Genomic DNA, 24,078 nt, shown 5'->3' on the forward strand with positions numbered 1-24,078 from the left:
TGGATCTTGAAAAGCATTGCATTGAATCTATGAATCATTTTGGTGAGTAATGACATCTTAACAATATTAAGTAATTCAATCCATGAACATGGGATCACTTTCCATTTATTTAGGTTATCTGTAATTTCTTTCAACAGTGTTTTATAATTTTTCAGAGTATAAGTTTTATCCTTCTTTCATAAATTTATTTCTTAATATTTTACTCTTTTGATGCTATTGTAAATGGACTTAATCTGTTAATGTCATTTTGTTTATTCACTGCTACAGTGTGCAAATACAGTTGATTTTTGCATATTGATCTGTGTCTTGCAAGCTTGCTGAACTCATTTATTAGTTTTAATAGTTTCTTTAGAGTTTTCTATATACAAGATTATGTCATCTGCTGATACAAGTAGTTTCACTTTTTCTTTTAATTTGAATGTCTTTTATTTCTTTTTCTTGCCTAATATCCCTGACTAGAACCTCAAGTATAAGGTTGAGATAGCATAAGTGGATATTCTTGTCTTGTTTCTGATCTTAGGGGGCAAGCTTTCATCTTTTACTTTTTTTTTTTTTTTTTTTTTTTTTTTTGAGACGGAGTCTTGCTCTTTCGCCCGGCTGGAGTGCAGGCCGATCTCAGCTCACTGCAAGCTCCGCCTCCCAGGTTTTACGCCATTCTCCTGCCTCAGCCTCCGGAGTAGCTGGGACTACAGGCGCCCGCCACCTCGCCCGGCTAGTTTTTTTTTTGTATTTTTAATGGAGACGGGGTTTCACCGTGTTAGCCAGGATGGTCTCGATCTCCTGACCTCGTGATCCGCCCGTCTCGGCTCCCAAAGTCTGGGATTACAGGCTTGAGCCACCGCGCCCGCCATCTTTTACTTTTAAATATATTGTTAGCAGCTGGGCACGGTGGCTCACGCCTATAATCCCAGCACTTTTGGAGGCCAAGGCGGGCAGATCACTTGAGGTCAGGAGTTTGAGACCAGCCTGGCCAACATGATGAAACCCCATCTCCACTAAAAATAGAAAAAATAGCCAGGCACGGTGGTGCATGTCTGTAATCCCAGCTACTCGGGTGGCTGACACAGGAGAATTGCTTGAACCTGGGGGGCAGAGGTTGCAGTGAGCTGAGATCACACCATTGCACTCCAGCATGGGCAACAGAGTAAGATTCTCTGTCTAAATAAATAAATAAATAAATTGTTGTGGAGTTTTTGTACATGCCCTTAGTCAGGTTGAGGAAATATCCTTCTATTCTTATTGCTTTTGTCATGAAGGGATTTGGAATTTTGTCAAATACTTTTTCTAAATCTATCAAATTGCTTATATGTTTTCTGTTCTTGATTCTACTGATATAGTATATTATATTAATTGATTTTTAGATGTCAATCCAAACTTGCATTCCTGGGATAAATCTCACATTGTTATGGAATATAACCCCTTTTATATATTACTGAATTCAGTTTGCTAGTATTTGGTTGAATATTTTGTGTCTATATTCGTAAGAAGTATTAGTCTGTAGTTTTCTTGTGATGTCTTTGTCAGATTTTAATATCAGAGTAATACTGCCCTCATAGACTGATCTGGGAAATGTTCCTTTCTCTTCCATATTTTGGGAGAATTTGGTGAATAATTAATATCAATTTTTAAAGTTTTGGTAAAATTCACCAGTGAATTCATCTGGTTCTGGACTTTTTTTTGTGGGAACTTTGTTACTCCTGAACTCAATCTCTTTGTGTTTTATGGATCTAATCAGCTCTCCTATCTCTTCTTGAGTAGTTGTGGTACTTTGTATATTTCTAGGAATTTGTCTATTTCATCTGGGTTACCTAAGTTGCTGACATACCATTGTTCATAATATATGTCTGTAATCATTTTTATTCTGTGAATTTAGTGGTAATAACCGCTCCTCCGATCTTTAATTTAGCCATCAGTGTTTTCTGTCTGTCTCTTTTTTTTCTTCATCAGACTTGCCAGAGGCTTGTCAACTTTGTTGCTCTTTACTAAGAAGCTTGGGCATGCCCACAGTTAAATTGGGATGACAGTGTTTTTAGTAGGGCTGTCTTTCACTGTCTCTTTTTCTGAACTTTCTGTTAAGCTGTCTGCTTCTGTTGGTATCACACCCAGCTGTTAGGCTCCACTAATTGCTGATTTATTGCTCTATTATTTCTTGGCAGTGTCCTAGAGCATAAAGTGCCCCATAGTCTGATGTAAATAAATTCAGGCCCCTTTGCAAGGGTAGGCTTTAAATCCAGTCTTTGAGGTTTGTTCTGACCCAAGTAAGTCTCTTCTTAGCTTTTTCCCTGGTTCTCTTCAATAAACCAGTTGGTTTATGGTTTAGTTTGTTGCTCTCATGTTGCAACCAGCCTCCTTACCACTAAAAATCTCCAAGGTTTTGAGATCACCCTTAGGCTTGAACTTTCTTTCCCACACTTTCTTCCAAATAAAATCAGTTCCTATGAGGAAGACTTCAGAACTCTGTTCTTATGCCTATCCCCTTTGGCAAAACATCTGTACCTGTTCTGTGGAGCTGGGGTTGGGAACAGTGGCTCATTTCTCTTGAAGAGACACTCCGGCTTTATGAGCAGGACACTGAGTGAGGGAAGTAGCCTCTGGTCTTCTGGACGAGCCTCTGCTGGCAGCTGGCATAAAACCTCTACCTATGAGAGATCTGGAGTGAGTATCATCTGAGCTATAGTATTCTCAGCTTGCTGTAACTGAGTAGAGCCTCTGCCCTGTGACTGGGGGCTGAGTAGAGAAAGGGAATCCTCCAACCTCTCACTCACACTTGCCTGGAATTTAGCCTCCGTAAGACAGAGTATAGGAGAATCAGAAATGCTAAAACTTGCTCCTCCAGGGAAGATTCTACACCCCTTGACTTGGAGCTTAGAGAGGAGGGTACCCTATCTTCTTGGCCACATCACTTTGGAATGGAGTTTCTGCCACATTGAACTTTGGGGCAGGGGAGGAAGGATAGGGAGAGAGTGTGTCATGACTCAAATGCTACAGATGCTCACTGTTCTAAATAAGATTTAGTTGATTTTTAAAAATAACTATTTAATCATCTGTTGTATGCCATTATAATAATTTTCAGAGACTTTAGCTTCTTAAAAAAATAATTTTTATCAACTATGGTTGTTCCACTGGGCCGAGAGTCACAGAGCTCCTCACATTGTCATTTTGGAAGCAGATTCTAAGTTTGATTTCAAATACCTTTAGGCACAGCAGTTTCTATCCAGTTGACCGCCTGGCCTGCTACACCCTATTATCTTATGACAGGATGCTTCTCATATTCTTTTGTAAAATCTTTTCCAAAATAGTCATGAATCTCTCAACTCTATACTCAGCCCCTGCTTTATTTCTTTAATAGCATACATCACCATTTTACATTATATATTTATAGCTTTGTTCATTTTCTGTCTTCCCTCTCTAGAATATGAACTACATGAGAGCAGGAATTTTGTCTCTATTGTTCACCGGTATATAATCAGAACCCAGAACATACCTGACATTCGTTAAATGTTCAGTATATATTGAATTTACTTTGAGTACTATCTCTTCATCTGTGGCAGACATGATGAGTTGTTTTCTAACATCATTCACTTCTTCTTTAGTAGGCACTAATGGCACCCAGAAAAAGAAAAAAAAAAAAAAGAAAAAGCCTTTCCCAGGCACCCTTGCAGCTATATAGCTATATGTAGCCATGTAACCAAATTTTAACCAATGAGTTAAAGTGGAAATATTATATGGAACATCTAGTGAGCCTCTGCTTTAGTTTCCTGTGGCTGCTACAACAGATCACCACAAACTTGGTGGTTTAAAACAACATAGATTTATTATTTTACAGTTCTAGAGTCCAGAAGTCCAAAATTAGTTTTACTGGGCTGAAATCAAAGTGTGAGCAGGACATTCTCCCTTTGGAGACTTTAGAGAGGAATTCATTTCCTTACATTTTTTAGTTTCTAGAGCTGCATTACTTGTCTCCTTTCCCCATTTTCAAAGCCAACAGTGTCGTATCTTACTTTGCTCATCATGTTGCCTACTGTCTCTGCTACAATCAATTCTCCCTCTCCCTCCCTCTTACAAGGACACTTGTAGTTGCATTATGCTTGCCTGTGTAATTGAGGATAAACTCTCAATTTGAAGATCCTTAATTTAATCACATCTGCAAAAACCCTTTTGCCAGATAAGATAACATTCACAGGTTGTAAAACTTAGGACACGGATGTCTTGAGGGACCATTATCCAGCCTCCCGCAGCCTCCTGCAGGTCAAACTCAGCATGTAATGGCTTGAACTCCAGCAGCTACTTGGACCATGAGGATGAGGACTGCAGCCTAGGGATGGCTTGGTGGAAAATTAGGAGGAATATGGAACCCTAATGAGTTTTGGACCCCACCATAACCACTCTGAACTGGCACTGTAATTTTGTTTAGCCAGTAAAATGTAGGAGAGGCTAGGTGGTTCTCTTTCCAAACCTAGTCCTTCAGAGGCCTTGCAACTTCTGCTTTCTTTTAGAACCCTAAACCCTATCTGGGAACATCTAGCATAGTCTATTGAAAGACGAATGACATGTGATCCAGTCACTGCATTGCCCTAAGACAAGAGCTGGACAATCACCAGGTATGTGACTGAGGCCATCCTAAACCAGCCAGCTTCAGCCAGTCTGCCAGCTGATCACAGACACATGACCAAGGCCAGCCAAGATCAGTCAAACCTGGCTCAGAACAGCAGAATTGCCCAGCCAACCCACAGACCCTTAAAGAATAATAAATGTTTATTATTCTAAGCCTCTGTAGTTCGTTAAACTACAATAGCTCATTGATAAAGCTGCCAAAAAGAATAGCATTGAAATGTATTATATATAAAAAATATAAATCATCTGGAGATTATACACAATTTTGAATGATTTTTACTTTTTACTTCATCAAAATATGATATGCATAAACTATTGATATGCAAGATAATTTTTAAGTAACATGAATAAACTTTTAAAATTTTGAATAGATATGTACTTAATGTATATTAGAAAACACTTGTTTTCTTTTCGTTAACTTTTATTTTAGATTCAGGGGTACATGTGTAGGTTTGTTAAATAGGTAAACTTCTGTCACAGGGGTTTGTTTTACAGATTATTTTGTCACCTGGGTACTAAGCCTAGTACTTAATAGTTATTTTTTCTGATCTTCTCCTTCCTCCCACCCTCTACCCTCAAGTTGGCCCCAATGTCTGTTCTTCCTCTCTTTGTGTCCATGTGTTCTAATCATTTAGCTCCCACTTATAAGTGAGAACACATGGTATTTGGTTTTCTGTTCATGCATTAGTTTGCTAATAATAATGACCTCCAGCTCCATTTATGTTCCTGCAAAGGACATGATCTTGTTCTTTTTATATGGTTGCATAGTAATCCATGTTGTACATGTACCACAATTTCTTTATACAGTCTACCATTGATGGACATTTAGGATGATTCTATGTCTTTGCTACTGGAAAATACTCATTTTCTATGACCAATAGTCATACGAAATTTTTGCCCTAAATAAACTTTTTAAGGCATTTTAAGGCAAATAAGTATCCCATTTGGAAAATATGAAACAATGGTACAGGTGGTAAGCAGAAATAGTAAAATCCATGAAATTGTGAAACAAATACCTGAGGTTTGAAAAACATTGTAAGAAGGCAGGTAACCTAAATTGGCCGGGACACTTAAGCTTTACCAAGGCACCTTATCTAAGCATTTGGCAATTCTTGGAGAATACTGGCCTGAAGGAATTTTTGTTCTAAGTCTGGGGCAACAAAACTAGTGTGAGGCATGTTGATGGGATGAAAAAATAGTTTGTCAGATAAATTCAATTTTGCAGGCCTAGCTTATACCTGTGTATAGGCAGACATACATTATTTAGTGTTTACACAGAGTCTTATCTGAGGATCTCAGTACCCCTCACAGGCTTTAATTAAACCCCACAATATCCCTGATGAAACAGCTATTATTTTAGATGGGTAAATTGAGACACTCTTAATCAAGGCTCCTGAAACTGATGAGGCAATCTGCCTAAGGACAAACAGGAAATGATTATCTAAGCTGTGAACAGAAGCTGCTAGTCTTTCTCCTTGGTTCAGACTCTAACCACCTAACCACAGAGCCTGAGGGAGGAGAAAATTGCCTGCTTTTAACTGTTTCTCAGAGTAGTGTGAGATTGTCTCTCCCCCTGGACCTTACTCTTATTAAAGAAGGAAAGAAGTTCCTTGCTTGCCCTTTTCTTTTCTTTTTCGGTCACAGATAAATAAGCTCCTTGTTCCTTTCCAGGGAGAGTATCCCAAACAAAGACCTTTTTCAGAAGTGTTTTGGAATTATCTACCTGTTGCATTAAGGCAGACACCAAGAGTTTCTGCTTTTCGGGAGCATTTTAATCCCTTATCTTAAAAAGCTTTGTCAGTATCAACAGGCTTAAAGCTGTGTGTTTTCCCTGCCAGGGGGAACGATTCTCCGCCAAACAGAGTCTTGGGCTCATTTAGACTTCCCGGAACTTTGGGTTCAAATCCTGCCAGGTTTCACCCTGGACCTTCATCTCTTCACATTAGATAAATAGAGCAGAAGATAGTTTACCATGTCAGATTTCTCAGCCAAGATTTTGGAAGCCAACAATTTAATTAAAAAGTCTTGGTCCTTTGAGAAAAGTTGTTGAGTTTACTTTGAATCATGAGATCAAAGCTAAATACTGCTAGTTAAGCACTTCTTTAAAAGGACTAATATTTTCTTTTGGAAGTTTTTGCCAGGTTTTTAAAAAATGGCAGCTGTACATGAATGTTGTCTAGATTATTAGATAACTTTTTTTGTATTGTTCACCTTACACTGAAACATAGACATACACAATTGAATTATTCTTAATATATATTATTTACTTGTATCTTTTGTTAGATGGTCATAGCAACCTAGAACCATTGATTCATGGAGTCTCTAGCAAAAGGTCATTAGGAACTAATGGAAGTGTTAGGAGGAAGATGAGCTGGGTTTTGATGATGGCTGTTCACATTACTTTCATTGACTTTGAAGAAGTTTCTGGATGAAGCTGTGTCTTCAGTTGAGACAATCACTGCCCATCTTATATAGCAACTGTGAACAGACTATATGTGAAAGCATTCTATAAACTATGGAGAGTTATGAAGCTATAAAGGATTATTATTTATGCCATGATTCTTAGTACATTCATTACTTACATGTTAATATCTGCTGTCAATGTTATACTAAAAAAAAATGTATACTCCTAAATAATTCAAACTCTTTCTATTGTGAAATTCATTGTGTTTCATTCAGCACACTACTTGGTTGTAACAGAAACTTTATCTTAAACCATCTTAAAAAGCAAAAGAGAATTGGTTGGCTTGGGACAGGGCCAGATTCAGTGGTCAAGAAGATATCATTGACATAATGCAATTATTACTGTCACTTTCCTTAATGCCATCTAAAATTATCCTTCCAGATTTCTCAAAGAACTTAAAACAGAACTACCATTTGACCCAGCAATCCCATTACTAGGTATATATTCAAAAGAAAATAAATCAGTCTATCAAAAAGACACATACACTTATGTTCATCGCAGCACTATTCACAATAGCAAAGATAGGGAATCAACCCAGGTACCCTTTAACAGTTGACTGGATAAAGAAAATGTGCTACATATATACCATGGAGTAGTACACAGCCATAAAAAAGAAGGAAATCATGTCCTTTGCAGAACATGGATGCAACTGGAGATAATTATCTTAAGTGAATTAATGCAGGAACGAAAACCAAATACTACATGTTCTCATTTATAGGTGGGAGCTAAACACTGGGTACTCATAGACATAAAGATAGCAACAGTAGACACTGCAGACTACTAGAGGTGGGTAACAGTTGAAAAACTAACAACTTGGCATAGTACTATGAGTATAGTAGTACTATGCTCATCACCTGTGTGATGAGATCATTCATATCCCAAACCTCAGTATCATATAACAGACCCATGTGACAAACCTACACATGTACCCACAGATCTAAAGTAAGCTTAAATTATTGAAAAAATGAAAATTTAAAATAAATAAAACTCTTCTCCTAGGAATATTCATTTATATGCAGACAAAGCATTTATTAATATTAGTTTTACCTATTATGAAAGTGGGCTTGAATGGTGTTTGAGATCTGAGAACACACAGACTGCCTCCTCAAGTGGGTCCCTGACCCCTGAGTAGCCTAACTGGGAGACACCTTCCAGTGGGAGCCGACTGACACCTCACACAGTTGGGTGCCCCTCTGAGATGAAGCTTCCAGAGAAAGGATCAAGCAGCAACATTTGCTGTTCTGCAATATTTGCTGTTCTGCAGCCTCCGCTGGTGATACCCAGGCAAACAGGGTCTGGAGTGGACCTCCAGCAAACTCCAACAGACCTGCAGCTGAGGGGCCTTACTATTAGAAGGAAAACTAACAAACAACAGAAAGGAATAACATCAACATCAACAAAAAGGACATCCACACCAAAACCCCATCTGTAGGTCACCATCATCAAGACCAAAGGTAGATAAAACCACAAAGATCGGGAGAAACCAGAGCAGAAAAGCTGAAAATTCTAAAAACTAGAGTGCCTCTTCTCCTTCAAAGGATCACAGCTCCTCGCCAGCAACAGAACAAAGCTGAATGGAGAATGACCTTGACGAGTTGACAGAAGGCGGCCTCAGAAGACTGGTAATAAAAAACTTCTCCGAGCTAAAGGAGGGTGTTTGAGCCCATCATAAGGAAGCTAAAATCCTTGAAAAAAGACTAGACAAATGGCTAACTAGAATGAACAGCATAGAGAAAACCTTAAAGGACCTGATGGAGCTGAAAACCATGGCACAAGAACTACGTGACTCATACACAAGCTTCAGTAGCTGATTTGATCAAGTGGAAGAAAGGGTATCAGTGATTGAAGATCAAATTAATGAAATGAAGTGAGAAGAGAAGTTTAGAGAAAAAAGAGCAAAAAGAAACAAACAAAACCTCCAAGAAATATGGGACTATGTGAAAAGACTGAATCTACGTTTGATTGGTGTACCTGAAAGTGATGGGGAGAATGGAACCAAGTTGGAAAACACTCTTCAGGATATTATCCAGAACTTCCCCAACCTAGCAAGACATGCCAACTTTCAAATTCAGGAAACACAGAGAATGTCACAAAGATACTCCTCGAGAAGAGCAACCCCAAGACACATAATTATCAGATTCACCAAGGTTGAAATGAAGGAAAAACTGTTGAGGGCATCCAGAGAGACAGGTCAGGTTACCCACAAAGGGAAGCCCATCAGACTAACAGTGGATCTCTCGGCAGAAACTCTACAAGCCAGAAGAGAGTGGGGGCCAATATTCAACATTCTTAAAGAAAAGAATTTTCAACCCAGAATTTCATATCTAGCCAAACTAAGTTTCATAAGTGAAGGAGAAATAAAATCCTTTACAGACAAGCAAATGCTGAGAGATTTTGTTGTCACCAGGCCTGCCTTACAAGAGCTCCTGAAGGAAGCACTAAATCTGGAAATGAACAACCACTACCAGCCACTACAAAAACATGCCAAATTGTAAAGACCATTGATGCTAGGAAGAAACTGCATCAACTAACAAGCAAAATAACCAGCTAACATCATCATGACAGGATCAAATTCACACATAACAATATTAACCTTAAATGTAAATGGGCTAAATGCTCCAATTAAAAGACACAGACTGGCAAATTGGATAAAGAGTCAAGACCCATCAGTCTGCTGTATTCAGGAGACCCATCTCACATGCAAAGACACACATAGGCTCAAATAAAGGGATGAAGGAAGATCTACCAACAAATGGGAAACAAAAAAAGTAGGGGTTGCAATCCTAGTCTCTGATAAAACAGACTTTAAACCATCAAAGATCAAAAGAGACAAAGAAGGCCATTACATAATGGTAAAGGGATCAATTCAACAAGAAGAGCTAACTATCCTAAATATATATGCACCCAATACAGGAGCACCCAGATTCATAAAGGAAGTCCTTAGAGACCTACAAAGAGACTTAGATACCCACCCTATAATAATGGGAGACTTTAACACCCCACTGTCAACATTAGACAGACCAATGAGACAGAAAGTTAACAAGGATATCCAGGACTTGAACTCAGCTCTGCACCAAGAGGACCTAATAGACATCTACAGAACTCTCCACACCAAATCAATAGAATATACATTCTTCTCAGTACCACATCGCACTTATTCCAAAACTGACCACATAGTTGGAAGTAAAGCACTCCTCAGCAATTATAAAAGAACAGAAATCATAACAGTCTCTCAGACCACAGTGCAATCAAATTAGAACTCAGGATTAAGAAACTCACTCAAAACCACACAATTACATGGAAACTGAACAACCTGCTCCTGAATAACTACTGGGTACATAACGAAATGAAGGCAGAAATAAAGATGTTCTTTGAAACAAATGAGAAAAAAGACACAACATACCAGAATCTCTGAGACATATTTACAGTAGTGTGTAGAGGGAAATTTATAGCACTAAATGCCCACAAAGGAAAGCAAGAAAGATCTAAAACTGACACCCTAACATTACAATTAAAAGAACTAGAGAAGCAAGAGCAAACACATTCAAAAGCTAGCAGAAGGCAAGAAATGACTAAGATCAGAGCAGAACTGAAGGAGATGGAGACACAAAAAATCCTTCAAAAAATCAATGAATCCAAGAGCTGGTTTTTTGAAAAGATCAACAAAATAGATAGACTGCCAGCAAGACTAATACAGAATAAAAGAGAGAAGAATCATAGAGACACAATAAAAATGATAAAGGGGATATCACCACCAATCACACAGAAATACAAACTACCATCAGGGAATACTACAAACACCACCACGCAAATAAACCTAGAAAATCTAGAAGAAATGGATAAATTCCTGGACACATACACCCTCCCAAGACTAAACCAGGAAGAAGTTGAATCCCTGAATAGACCAATAACGGGCTCTAAAATTGAGGCAGTAATTAACAGCCTACCAACCAAGAAAAGTCCAGGACCAGATAGATTCACAGCCAAATTCTACCAGAGGTACAAAGAGGAGATGTTACCATATCTTCTAAAACTATTCTAATAAATAGAAGAAGAGGGAATCCTCCCTCACTGATTTTATGAGGCCATCATCATCCTGATACCAAAGCCTGGCAGAGACACAACAAAAAAAGGGAATTTTAGACCAATATCCCTGATGAAAATCGATGAAAAATCCTCCATAAAATACTGGCAAACCGAATCCAGCAGCACATCAAAAAGTTTATCCGCCACCATCAGGTTCACTTCATCCCTGGGATGCAAGGCTGGTTCAACATACACAAATCAATAAAGGTAATCCATCATATAAATAGAACCAAAGACAAAAACCACGTGATTATCTCAATAGATGCAGAAAAGGCATTTGACAAAATTCAACAACGCTTCATGCTAAAAACTCTCAATAAACTAGGTATTGACGGGACGTATCTCAAAATAATAAGAGCTATTTATAACAAACCCACAGCCAATATCATACTGAATGGGCAAAAACTGGAAGCATTCCCTTTGAAAACTGGCACAAGACAGGGATGCCCTCTCTCATCACTCCTATTCAACATAGTGTTGGAAGTTCTCGCCAGGGCAATCAGGAACTTGGGTGAGTTGTGTGCAGGAAAGACTTTTCTAGGAGCCCTCACTGACATGCCCCTGAGGTCAGGAAACCTTGGCTATCCAGGAACAGACTTGGAGAATATGCCTATGTGATTTTAGAAAGTTTAAGCCATTCTGGCAGTCATTAAAAAGTCAGGAAACAACAGGTGCTGGAGAGGATGTGGAGAAATAGGAATGCTTTTACACTGTCGGTGGGACTATAAACTAGTTCAACCATTGTGGAAGACAGTGTAGTGATTCCTCAAGGATCTAGAACTGTAAATACCATTTGACCCAGCCATCCCATTACCGGGTATATATCCAAAGGATTATAAATCATGCTACTGTAAAGACACATGCACATGTATGTTTATTGCAGCACTATTCACAATAGCAAAGACTTGGAATCAACTCAAATGTCCATCAGTGACAGACTGGATTAAGAAAATGTGGCAAATATACACCATGGAATACTATACAGCCACGAAAAAGGATGAGTTTATGTCCTTTGTAGGGACATGGATGAAGCTGGAAACCATCATTCTCAGCAAACTATCTCAAGGACAGAAAATAAAACACCGCATGTTCTCACTCATAGGTGGGAATTGAACAATGAGAACAGTTGGACACAGGGTGGGGAACATCACACACCAGGGCCTGTCAGATGGGGGTAGGGGGCAGGGATAGCATTAGGAGAAATACCTAATGTACATGACGAGTTAATGAGTGCAGCACACCAACATGGCACATGTATATGCAGCAACCCTGCACATTGTGCACATACACCCTAGAACTAAAGTATAATAAAAAACAAAATTTTTTTTAAAGAAAGTGGGCTTGATAAGATTTTAATTTGGTAGAATTTTAACTACTGGCTATACAATTCTTGACTTAGGAAATTAAAGCCTTAAGTCTTCTGAAAAGCCCTTTAATTCAGTTATTTCAGTAATTTTGATAGTTTTGCACAATCGTCTGCTGAGAAACCTATCCTAGATTGTAAAAACTTTGAAAGTGAGTACTGTCTTATACATCATTTTTTTTTTGGTTTTTTTTTACTTTAGCACATCTTGCACAACATATTCATTCATTCAAGAAATATTAGTCAGCTCTATGCCTGGCCCTGGGAATACAATGGTAAATTAGACGGCTACAGCTTATGGCTTCGTGAGTGATATATTTAGTAGACAAAAGGACAATATTAAATACAGAAAAATAACTTAGGCTACAAGAATTCCAGAGAGATGTGAGGGCATCTACTTTAGTCGGGGAGTCAGAAGTACTCTCCTGTGGAGAGAAGTTTAGTGGAAATTTCACGCAACTGATCTGGGGAAATGGTTGCAGAAGACTCACTTCAGGCAGAAAGAATGTGTGTGTTTAGGAACACATGAACAAGAGCCTGGAGACTGGGAAAAAGTGAAAGTATCTCATAATGTACAATGTAGGAAAGAGAATGGCCAAAAATACTCTATAAGTTTCCTCTAAACTAACAAGTACTTTACCCTATCAGTCATGAAACACTTCTTGAATGCAGCTCATGGCATAAGCAGCCCTGTCTGTTTTTTCCAAGTCCAGGACAGCTTAGGACTAACCCAGATGTGCTGGCCACGTACCTCTTAGACCCCGTACTTCATGGAAGACAGATGTCATTGATCACCAGCCATAACTTCTAAGCCACCTACCGCATATTTGCCTGAGGCCATTCTTCCCAGTGGCTCTTAGCCAGTGACTGGACACAGCAGACACTCAGACAGACTCATTCCGGGATATGAGAGCTCTTCTAATGGGCAGCTTTTGCTGGAGGATCCCTCTTCAGCCTTGCAGAAGAGCACTGTAGTCTAGACTTTTCCTACACAGTCTTCCTTCCTTCCCTCTCTTCTAACAAGGTCAGACCTGTGTGCAGTTCCATGGTTCCTTCTGCCTCTTCCAGCTCCTCCCCATTTTTCTTCACAGGCATTTCCCCCAGTAAAATGCTTGCACATCTGATCCTGCCATAGTGTCTGCTTCTCAGAGGACCCAAACTAACAATTCCAGACAACCATGTATCTTACTCTGTATGGGGAGATGGCACAGTTACAAATAATTTTTTTCTGTTAGTTAGGCATAGACATGCAATCCCAAAGAGTATTTAATGAAGGTTTTTCTTAAAGTAGAAGAAATAATCATGGGCTGAGTGGTAGAGGATTTGTGATCAAAGAAAGAGCAAGAGAGAAAGAGAGAGAAAGGAAGAAAAAGGTGAAAGTGATGGGGGGATATGAGAGGGAGGCTGGGGTTGGGGAGGCAAACTTAAAAGAATGTTCCTGGAAGAGGGAGAAGGAAAAATATAATGCCCTCACTAATTATGTTGGAATAACAATCTCTTATTTTTGGAAGACCCAGTCTTTTCTTTAAGAACCAGTTTCCATCACTGTAATGGAAGGGTACTCATATAATCACTTAAGTCTAAGACAGAGGGAGAAACTTTTAGCAAAATTACTTATAGAAGACAGGTTATATATCATACAGATTTGTAAATTCAAAGAATCTAACTTTGGGAGTTCAAAATATCTGATTTTTTTTTTTTTTTTTTTTGCAGATATTTCTTTGGAGGCCGGGTCACATGGGAACCTCTTTGTCCACCTTCCCTCTCAGGGTCCAAATATCCCTCTCCAAAGATTCCGAAACAAAATGGGAGGAAGTTGACAATGATGACAATCTATGCCTGACTTCATCTCCAAGGAAAGTTTGACCTAGAGAGGTGTGAAGAGGTCAAACCTGCACTGTCCAATATGGTAGCCAGTAGCACGTGTGGCTCTTTACATTGACATTTAAATGGACTACAATTAAATAAAATTTAAAAATTCATTTCACGGGCATACCAGCCACATTTCAAGTATGCCATAGCTGCTTGTAGCTAGAAGCTACTATACTGGAAAGGACACACAGAAAATGTTTTCATCATCACATAAAATTCTGTCGAACAAATCTGTGTTGAACAATAACACACTTAGGACTGTGTTCAATCCTAAGTTGAACACAATCCTTAGGATCTGTGCTGAATGGACAGAGCTGCAGTGGGAAAGGAGAAGAGTGAGGCTCTAGGAAAATCCTGCCCTCTAAAAATTGAAAGGCTCATTCTATGGTTGGCCTCCATGCCATGACCAAAGATCATGGACAGGTTAAATTGATTAGGAAAGCCCTTCTGACATATCTAACCTGCCCTGCCATGGGTTCAAGTTATGTAGTACATTGGGCAATGTAGCTTGAATCCTAAATTCAAATGTATTAAATATTCATAGTATTCCATGTACATACTAACAAAGAAAAAAAATTTTAACTGACTGTGCCATGCTCTCCTTCCAGAGCAATGTTTCTTGACTTCAGCACTACTGACATTTTGGGCCAGATAAGTGTTTGCTGTGGGGGCTTGTCCCGTGCGCTGCAGGATGTTTAGCAGCACCCCTGGCCTCCACCCACTAGATGCTGGGAGCACTCCCCACCTCCACCCCCATTGTAACAACTAAAAATGTTGCCAGACATTACCCAGTGTACGCTGGAGGGAAAAATCACTCCAGGGTGAGGGCCACTGACCTAGAATATGATATATGGCATCTGTGATATGAGAATATGACCTTATGCCTGGTCATAAAAGAATGTGCCACCTCCTGACCTGAGACACAACCAAGCAGTGGCCTGTGACTGACTTGGCAAAATAACACTTTGTTCAGAGGAAGTCCATAAAACAGTTTTGGCCCAGAGGATGAGCTAACCTCATAATAAGTACTTGAGAGAAGCCACCCCACAAATGCATGATGTGTACCATGACTAGAATTGACTTAACTAGGGTGAAGAGATCATATAATTTGCTGTGTCTACAGATAAGTAAGTAAACCAAATGTGTGTTTCTTTTTTGGATATCAAAGGATAATTCTAGAATAAAATTCATAGTCACAGTCATTTTTAAAAGCATCCACATTTTCAAAAGTCTAAATAACTACATTTTTCACTCTCCTCTAAAAATGGAAGGCACTAAATAATACAACGCTGTGTTCTAACCTGAAGATTTTCATACTCAGTTCTAACTCAAAACTATATCTGCTGACACATGCTTCATAAATAATTCCCATGTAATAATTGTGTACCTTGAGCAGAATTACCAATGCATTTGTCTTTAATGCTTAATACAGTTAATGGGAAATGTCTCGGGAATTTTCAGTTCTGTCACTGCCAAGAGGAGGAAGTATTAACCATTCAGAATAAGATACTCACATGAGATTTTGTGCATGAAGAAAGTCACAAGTGAGGCTGTAAGACTTAAATAGATATTGCTCCGGAAAAACAATAGTCACTACTACACTCCCTTCCCTCCCTTAGAAGGCTGTCCATTCCTAAAGGGTAGGGACTATATGTTCTTCCAGTACTTCTATTAGTGTCCTATGAATATTAGGCACTTAATACATTTTTTGTGCATCAACAGACGGACTCAGAACTAACCCTCTGAGTATACTGCTATCCAGCTTGGATGAGGATATAAGTCTCTTAATCCCCAACTTATCTTGTTTCCTAACACAAGCAATATACGGGGAATTATGCTTAAGAGGCTGTGGCACTTTGTATTTAAAAACCTTTTTAGACTCTTTGTTCCTCGAGTTGGTTATGTGCTAGGTGACCTTGCTAGTTCCCTAATTTTTTCAAGTTTCCCTTTTCTCACAAATAAATTGAGACTAATTAATAATGACACATTAGTTTGAGGTCTAAATGAGAAAATCTACACGAGGCTTTTCGCACACTGCCTGACACATAGAAAGTGTTTTCTAAATGCTAGTTACTATTTTTATGGCAGAATTCTCTCATAGATCCAAAAAGATGTTTTATTTTTAAAAAATGATAGTCAAAATTTTTTTACTGTTACTTTTCTTATCTTTGAAGTCAATCTTCTCAACACAGCTAGAGAATTACAATGAATTTGGGGATCTGAGAAACAATCTTTTCTAAATATTTGTATGTTATTTGGAAACAATTACAATGGCAGCAAGAGGACAAGAGGCTACTTTTTAGTATCAATCTATCTGTACCCTTTAAAAAAAAAAGAGCATCCCATGACAAGTACATGCTGATTTTTAAGAAGAGGTGAGGTAAAAGTGGTACAGCCTTATTAAGTACAGGAACTTAACAATCCCTTTTATTAAACAGATCTTGAATTTGTATTACATTGAATTTATAGATCAATTTGAGGAGGATTGATATGGGTATGATATTGAGTATTGTTATTTCATAATGTGATTTCTCACTTAGGATTGTCTTATATCTTTCAATAATTTTAGAATTATTTTTTAAAAGGTCGTTCATATCTTTTCTTGGGTTTGCTTCAAAGGACTGTATAGATTTTTAAATGGGGTATTACTAAGTGCTCTAATTGGTTAAAGCAAGAACACTATTGTTTTTGTATATTGATCCTCTATCCAAAAAATTTACTGAACTCTCTAACTACTGCTAGTTTGCAGATTCTCCTGGATTTGCAAAGTTAAAAATCATATGAGAATAAATATCTTTGTATCTCCCATTTTACTTTTGATATATTTTATTGTTGTCTTATTCAGTTGACTAGAATGTCCAGTTAATATTAAATGCGGATAATATCCAAGAGCAATATTTGTTTATATTTTCCTTAAAAGGAATGCTTCTAATGTTTAACCATTAACTATAATGTTAGCGATACATTTTTTATTGACTAAGAAAGTTTATTTTTTCTAGTGTAAGTTCTATCACATCATTCAGTTCCTTTATTAAAAATTTTAAAAATATTAATAAAGTACAGACATCTGAGGACTTGTACACAAACTTTTAAATGACAGTTATAGTTTAATAGCAGAAAAAAAGGATAAAATGATAGAAGAGAAAGTAGAAGAGATAGAGATGACTACCTTAATTGACAAAAGAATATTTTGTTTATGTTGCTTTTTTAAAGGTTAGCTTGGACTAATGCTCCTCACTAAGTCATTCCAGGGTGATGAGTAGAAGTTCTCCAGGAATTGGGAGCTGGGCCTGTGGTACCGTTTTGCTATTTTCAGTGCTGTGAGACCGTAGTGGTCCTAACATGCGGCAGTATACAATGGATTTCTGGCTTGGGTTGACTGTTTTCTTGGCTTTGTTTCCACTTGCCGCATGGCATTATCCACTAGACATTGGAAAATAAGTCTGCTTATCAAAAGATACAAAAAATATATTTAATAAGTGATCTCCCATGATTCTTTCCTTCCCATTTGGCCCTAACTGCCATGTTTTTTCTTAAGTGTGGGCTGTGCTCACACCTGCTTTTGCCAGTCCTGTCTACCAAGCCCCAGAGTGCTGCAGCCTGACCTATATGCTGCAACTTTAGTTCCCTTCTCACATTCAGCCTCAAATGGATCCATAGGGCTTCCTGGAAGTTCCTTTATTTATCACTTTATCATTTCCTAGCATACTTTCATCATTGCCATTCCAGGCATTCTTTTCTTCTGGAGCCCCCAGCACCCCGTACCCTCTAGCCTCAGAGGACTTAGTGCATGATGTCATGAAGATGGTGGCAACCAGCCTTGTCCACAGGTCAACACTTGTAGGAGGAGTGGTCCTTCTTGGTACTAGCCTTAGGGGTAAAATCAACCTCCACACGGACCCCTAGGAAGAATGAATTTCTCCAAGATCCTTCAAATAGAGAATTATTTCAAGAAATGCTAGACCTTCTGGGAGCACTTAACATAACAGGAAATCCTCCCATTATCATTTGCAAAGACACTGGCTTCTAGAATTGAGGGGCAAAGTGAGATTTCAATGAGCAGTTCCACGTGCCATTGAGTTGCCTCACTCTCGCTTCAGAGCATATCAGGTAGTGACCTAGGAGTCGTTCTTCTTTGAAAAATAAGTTTCTGATGCAATATTTGTTTATGATAAAAATTTTAACATAGAAAAGTACAAAGAAGATGTAATCAATAACAGGTCATGTTAATAGGTTTATTGAATGCTTACTATATGTCAAGTTCTGTGCTAAGCACTTCATAAGCTTATTTTCTTTCTTTCGTTTCCTTCCTTCCTTCCTTCCTTCCTTTCTTCTTCTCTTTCTTTCTTTTTCTTTCTTTCTTTCTTTCTTTCTTTTCTTTCTTTCTTCTCTTTCTCTCTCTCTTTCTTTCTTTCTTTTTCTTTCTTTTTGAGGGGGAGTCTCACTCTGTCACCCATGCTGGAGTTCAGTGGTGGGATCTCAGCTTACTGCAACCTCTGCCTCCCAGGTTCAAGCGATTCTCCTGCCTCAGCCTCCCGAGTTGCTGGGATTATAGGTGCCTGCCACCATGCCCAGCTAATTTTTGTATTTTGAGTAGAGATGGGGTTTCACCATGTTGGCCAGGCTGGTCTCGAACTCATGACCTCAGGTGATGCACCCATCTCAACCTCCCACAGTGCTGAGATTACAGGCGTGAGTGACTGTGCACGGCCCTATAAGCATTATCTTATCTTCAAAACAAGCCAGAAAAAAACAGCCACTAATATTGATATAATTCCCTTCAGTCTTTTTTTAAAATAGATTTTGTTAGGACATTTCAAATTTACCAAAAAAAAAAAAAAAAAAAAAGTTGAAAAGCTTGTACAGAGACTTCTCTCATACCCTGCAGCCAAAGTGCCCTATTATTACCATGTTACACTGGCATGAAATATTTGTTACCATTAGTGAATCAATGCTGATACATTGTGATTAACTATGATCCACAGTTCACTTAGACTTCCTTAGTTTTTGCCAAGGTCCTTTTTCTGTTCCAGGATCCTCTTCGGGATCCCACATTACATTTCTCATCATGTCTCCTTAGGCTCTTCTCAGCCATGGGTTTTTCAGACTTTCCTTGTTATTCATAACCTTTACAGTTTAGAGGAGTGCTGGTCAGGTTTAGTGAAGGATGCCCCTAGATTAGAATTTGCAAGGCTTTTCTCACAAGATGCAGGTAAGAATTTTTTAAAATTCTGATTAATTGAAGCTGAATTATAATAATTTTTTTTCTGCTAGTGAGACAAACACCCAGTCTTTCTCTTTAATTTGTTTTTGCTGTTGAAGTCCATTACCAGATTTCAAATGTTACATTGTCTAGAGTCCTGAGAAAAAACCAGCTTCATCACAATGTATTTGTTTTTTGTTTTTTGTTTTTTGTTTTTTGTTTTTTGAGACGGAGTCTCGCTCTGTCGCCCAGGCTGGAGTGCAGTGGCCGGATCTCAGCTCAGCTCACTGCAAGCTCTGCCTCCCGGGTTTACGCCATTCTCCTGCCTCAGCCTCCCGAGTAGCTGGGACTACCGGCGCCCGCCACCATGCCCGGCTAGTTTTTTGACAATGTATTTGTTAAACCAGCCCATAACTATCCTTTCTTCTATTATCCTTGCCCAGTTTTGTTATTCTCTTCAGTCATGTTTCCCAGGAAGCAGACCCTGGGGCAGACATGTAAGTTCAGGAAGTTTATTTGGGAAGTTAAGCTCAGTATCAATCCCTATCAGGGCAAGGGCAGTGGGTAGAGTTATAAACTGTGATGTAGGTGCAGTGGAAGCCTCAGTGATAGAAGCAGGATGGTCTTTCAAAGTTGTCTTAAATTGATTCCAGGGGGCCAGGCCCTTATGCCATTGCATCTACCAATAATTGGAAGTTGGTTCTCCCCGGGGAAAGAATGTAATTTTGGACAAGGCATGTCCTTCCAGCAAAAGGCAGTTCCTGGAAAGAGACTCAGCTATGCATGGCCAGCAGCCACCATTCCCAGCAGCTGGGGGAATGTATGCCCTGTTCATAAAGGGTAGATCGAGGCAATTTGCCATAGCATCAACTATAGTAACCAAGAATATTGTTTTCTCAAAACCAGAATTGGGGAGGTTTTTCTTTTGTAGAGTCAAACAATCTGTAGAAGCTAGATGTTACCTATTCTTTTGATTGTGTGATAAAACTCAACTCAAAAATGATCTGGGCCATGAGTTGCAGGGGTCTGGGTGTAGTCAGAAGTGAGGCTGGATAGATGTTTGACTCCTAAATCAAGTTATTTGATAGCTTCATAAATCCTTTTTCTACACTCATGTCATATTGGTAACCTAAATTTTTTTCTAGAAAAAGAGTCAACTTTACATAAGTTTTCAGATTTGTTAGCATCAAATTATAATCACCCTTCCAATATTTTAAGTCACTATTTTGTATTTAATTATGTCCCCTGTTTTTTCTGTGCCTTCTGTCTTTGTTTCTAAGTCTTGCCAGATGTTTGTTCTCCTTCTCCACTTCATTCTTTTCACCTGTTCAAAGAACTGGACTTTGTTTTTGTTTACCATCTTTATTGTTTGTTTTCTGTTAAATGTTTGCTCTTTATTAGTTTCTTCTTTCAACTTTCTTAGGGAATAAACTTCTTTTTCTAAATTGGGTTGAGTTCTGGGCTTACTACTTTCCTGTTTTCTTTTTCAATAGATATATTTATGGCTACAAAGTTCAGCCTGGAGTATTGATCTAGCTGCATTGCATATGTTTTGATTAAATATAATAGAGATTGTAAGTTGTCCTCCAATTTCCATTCTGATCTTTTTTTCTATTAAAACAAAAAAAAACCCACCCAAAATGTTAGATGAACATATGCTTTTCAACTAAGGATAATATTTCTCAGCCTCTCTTGCAGCTAGGGTGGCCATACGTTGAGCATACATAGAGGCCAGGGCCACCCAGGTGTTTGTTCCAGAAATTTCTGAGAATGAGGTCTAATTTGCAATCAGTAATGTGTTACAGAAACTCCAAGGTGGTCAGCCACACAGTCTGCCTAGTCAGCCTTGAAACCTACTTGTCAGGCCAGAAAAAGGTACTGGCTAGATTCTACTACTGCAGCAAGGAAGGCTGGAGAATGGAGACTGTCACCTGGAAGCCATTTATCTGTCTAGCTAAAATTTGGAGAATCCATTATTGAAAAGGTAAAGGAAGAATGGATACTGGGAAACTATTAGCACTATCCATCATAACTCTACACTAACACACAAGGGATACAATCAAGTAATTTTGATTTGGGTAGTAGAGATGTGACCAGAAGTCATACATGTATCCTTTAGTTTGCATCTTCAAAGAAAATGAACCTGCCCTCTTTTTCCCTTGTTCTCATTCCCTACTGGCTGGAAGTCAGCATGATGGCAGGAGCTGGAAATTGTCAGATCATGACATGAAAGCAGCATAGTGAAGACTGTAGAACACAGAGCTAAGAAGCTCTGAGAAAGACAGGATCTAGTTAGAGTCCTCCTGGAGAGCTTCTCCAGACTTTCCCAGCCTGAGAAATAGGTGTCAAGCATGACCAAGATGAATCTTGGGGTCTGGTGAGGATAGAGTTCCAGCAAAAAGAAAGTGAGGGAACAAGGTAGAGATGGTAGACAAAGCAAACTCAAGACATACTTGCAGTGTTCTATTTTATTTTCATAAAATAATGTATTTAATTGTTTATAAAATAAACATTGATTTTCAATACCTAAAGGAAATCAAAACAGACAGACTTGAAAACAGGAAAGTACTCCAAAGTCCACCTGACATACTTTAGTTACACAAGAGGAAAACACAATATCCTGGCTTCTGGCATAATGAGTGTTACAGGATGACATCTGAGGGTACCAACACTGTATCAGAACATTTAAGAGCTATGATATTAACCTGAACAGATCTTGTACCATCTCTTTCCAGCCTTGAAACCTTAGGGAGGCCTCCATTTTTCTCCAATCCATAAGGCTATTCTGAGGTCTTAATGATATTATAACTCTAAAGAACTTTACTGTGCCTGGCACACAGTAAATACTCAATTAGTGACAGCAATTATTATTTCCAGTATGTTTTAGCACTTTCCCAACTCTAGAACCTTCTCTTTGCCATTTTCTCGAACTCTTTAGCTTTTCCTTTTTCCCCTCTCAACATAGAAAGGATTGACCTATAAGTGCCACTGAATGCTAACACTGTCAGAAGGTTTATTAAGTTCAAGGATTCAGCATCTATAAAAATAAATCAGTACCCTGTTTTATGGGAGCTCAGAGCTCAAAATTCTGTAACACAGGTTTACATTTACAAGTACCTATGCCATGAACATGTCATTGTGAATATTTCTGTGGCAAATTGCACTGAATAATAAGGTATTTCAGACAAATAACCTGATGTCATGCAGGAGGGAAAAGCCTTCTTTACTTACTAATTCTTAGCTCCAAATGTCCTTTGTGCCTCTTGGCTCACTATTAGATCAGAGTAGTTATTATTACTGAAACATAAGGTTAACATTTCCATCATCACTGGGGTTACAATTTGCATACTTCTGCATAATTCTTGTGCGCAGCTGCTGCTATACTTCATCTTTCATCTTGGTTTGTACAATTCATCTGGAATTTCTTAAAACTGAACATTCATAATAACAGTCTTGAAAGAACTTCAGGGGGAATGTTGAGTTCAACATTTTAGCAGCATCCTTAACTTAAATAAAAAAGTTTCAGAGCCTCTTGAAGACATGAACGGTTTTGACTAAAAAGTTTAATATCGACCACATGGGCTAAATGATTGCAGAACAAATTTTTTATTGCATTATAAATATGCTGGAAACAACAACAAAAAAAGGTCATCGATCTCTTCCTCACTTCTTGTTGGTTTTCAGAAATTACTCTCTGCCTTTCTTGTTTCCCAAACTAAACTAGGGTATTCAATGCTGTCACAACTTCTATTTGTCACCATTTTTTTTTTTCGTAAACTATTGAAACTTGTAGGCTAGATGAGAGGGAACCACATAAAAACTCAAGCCATCTTTAAAAATCAAAAGTGCAATAAAAAGAAACTGGTCAACATCCATTATGTGAAATGAAAGAAAGGCAAAAGAGAGTAGTTTAAAAGAAGACATGAATTCTAGCCTTGACTTTGCTTAAAACTTGACATATTTCCATCAGCACATCATTTCACTTTTCAGTAGATGGGCCACTTGGTTACAAGTTTCAGAATCCAATCCAATTGGCAAAAGAACAAGTGAAAGCAATGGTAGGGCAGAGCCATTTACTGGCTTACATAAAAACATGGGGGTATATTTGGTTCAGGTGTGGCTAGATCTAGGCCTAAATGAAGAACATGTTCCCCCTTACCCCTATTCCTCAGCTCCTCTTTTTCTGTAGATTGGCTTCACTTTCAGGCAGCCTTTTCAGATCCCACGGGAAGATAGTTACTAGCCCTTCCAGTTTATGTCTATCAGTTTAGCTATCCCAGTGGAAAGAGAGCACCCCATTCCCAATAGTTCCCATAAAAGACTCATGGTCTTTGGAAAACCCCTTTAGATCTCAGACTCAAATTTGAACCAATGCAAAATGCAAATTGGCCAGGTTTCAGGTACATGCACCACATATTATACGAACTACAATTTGGGAGGGGGTGTTTGCCTGAAGGAAAATCAGAGTAATGTTAC

General features: G+C 38.5%; 1 long non-coding RNA gene across 1 annotated transcript; it reads left to right on the top strand.

Annotated features, from left to right (window-relative positions):
• Position 1: 1 nt before the first annotated feature.
• Positions 2 to 16,723, top strand: LOC117083096. Its single transcript, XR_004436942.1, has 2 exons — positions 2 to 42; positions 14,241 to 16,723. It is a non-coding gene; the product is annotated as an uncharacterized LOC117083096 (long non-coding RNA).
• The last annotated feature ends 7,355 nt before the right edge of the window (positions 16,724 to 24,078 follow it).

This window comes from Trachypithecus francoisi, unplaced genomic scaffold (genome assembly GCF_009764315.1).
Source record: "Trachypithecus francoisi isolate TF-2019V2 unplaced genomic scaffold, Tfra_2.0 Lachesis_group0, whole genome shotgun sequence".
Classification (NCBI taxonomy): Eukaryota; Metazoa; Chordata; class Mammalia; order Primates; family Cercopithecidae; genus Trachypithecus; species Trachypithecus francoisi.